This window comes from Zosterops lateralis (assembly GCF_965231275.1).
Source record: "Zosterops lateralis genome assembly, chromosome: 5".
Taxonomy (NCBI): Eukaryota; Metazoa; Chordata; class Aves; order Passeriformes; family Zosteropidae; genus Zosterops; species Zosterops lateralis.
The window spans coordinates 22,997,885-22,999,803 of NC_139766.1; positions in this window are offsets into that span (position 1 = coordinate 22,997,885).

Consider the following 1,919-nt stretch of genomic DNA (forward strand, 5'->3'; position numbering starts at 1 on the left):
GCATGTTCATGCAAGAAAACTATAGCAGCTCCTTTTCACAGCCCTAATGAAATATTTTGTGCCCATGTGTGTAACACAGCATTCTGTTTATTTTATAGACTTATAATAAAAAAATGACACTTTATGAGCTACATGATAGTATTTCAACAATACCTTGTTGTGACATGATATGGTGTAATTACTTAGCAGGAGATACTACAATTTATTGTTATGTCACTGAGTCATACCCTTCGGGGCTTCAGATTGCTGTCTTAATTTGCCTTTTTTAAAGCTATACAGACTAGCAAGATAAGTAAAGGGATTTATTAAAATATCCTAGGAATAAAGACCTAGTCTGAACACGCGTGCACAGCTGCGTGTTTGAAAATACTTTCCCCATCCTTTCCCCTTCCTTATTTGCTTTGTTTTTACAGCATTATCAAATGGGCCAATAAGAATCAAAGTGAACAGAAATTTCAACCCAAACATACAAAGCAGCAGCTATGTTACACTTGGGTCCTGTTAGGACAGTTATACGCATAGACTGGTCCTGCAGAGCTGGAAATACTTAACCCCTTCCACTGACTTTACCCACGAAACAAAGCATGTAAATGAAGACCTGCCGGGTGACCTGTCCATCCACAAGTATCACTGGCTTTTCATCTGTCCATGCCATTAGCACTGGACAGGGCCTTGCCAAGGACAGCATTTGCCTCTTCCTTGGTTTCATGGTTAGGTACCATATACCAGTAAGGAGAGAACATGATTTCACATAGCACGCTACAGGGAATAAGTGGCAGCACTTTTCCTTAACCAGTGGAATAGATACAGTCAGCCAAGATACACTTTTTTAAAAAGTATTCCTCCCGCTGAAGTCCCGCGGTCTGTCTGTGGCTGTGCCTCCCATTTCACAGAGGGTGCGTGCAGCGCACTCCGCTGAGAACTGTCCCGAGCAGCAAGGGTAGCCCTGGGGCAGGGCAGGGCAGCGCCCCGCCGGGCCCCGCACACACCGCCGGGCCCGCACACACCGCCGGGCCCGCACACACCGCCGGGCCCCGCAGAGCCCCGCACACACCGCCGGGCCCGCACACACCGCCGGGCCGGACCGGCCCCTCCCGCTGCCGGCGGGGCCCGGAGGAGGGGCGGGCTGGGTCACACACATACACCTGCCCCGTGCCGGGGCCAGACGCGGGGCTGGGCACGGGACGGGCTGGGAGGGGATCGATCGCCGCCTCTGGCGACGGGGGTCGAGTCGAGGGAGCCCGGCAGCGCCTCTCCCGCCAGCCCCTTTCCCTCCGGCGGGAGCGCACCCGAGGCACGCCGGGCTAAGCGCAGCTATAAAAACCACCCCGCCGCGGGCCTCAGCAGCCGGCGGTCCGGCGGGCGAGCGGCCAAGCCGGGGCGGAGCCGGGCCGGCACCTCTGCCCCACGCCCGCCGCGCTCCGGCCCCGCCCGGCCCCACAGCTCCCCCGGCGCGCCGGGGCGCGGCGCGGGCGGCCCGCGGCGTGAGGGCAGGGGAGCCGCGCCCGGCTCCGCGCCCTTTCCCAGCCCCCGCCGGCGAAGCCAGCGCGGCGGCAGCGGCCCAGCGCGAGCACCTCCCTTCCTTCCCCCCGGGCGCAGGGTGTTGCTTGTTGTTTTGCTGCTGCCGCAGGTCGGCCGGGGTGGACGCGGAGAGAGGGAAGCGGGGAGGGGCGCGCCGCAGGGCCGCTGCCAGGTGCACGCCTCTGCCCGACACACGGGCGGGGAGGAGCAGCTGGACGGGCAGGTTTGACGGCGGGGCGGCCCCGCTCCCCTCCCCTCTCCTCCCCGGGCTGCTGGGGATAATTAGTGTCTGTGCGAGGCCGTCTGCCCCCGGGAGGCAGGGCGGAGCGCCCTCAGTGCGTGCCCGCCCGCTTGTGAGCGGTGACTCGCCCCGGCCCCTCGGCGGAGCCTCCACCCCG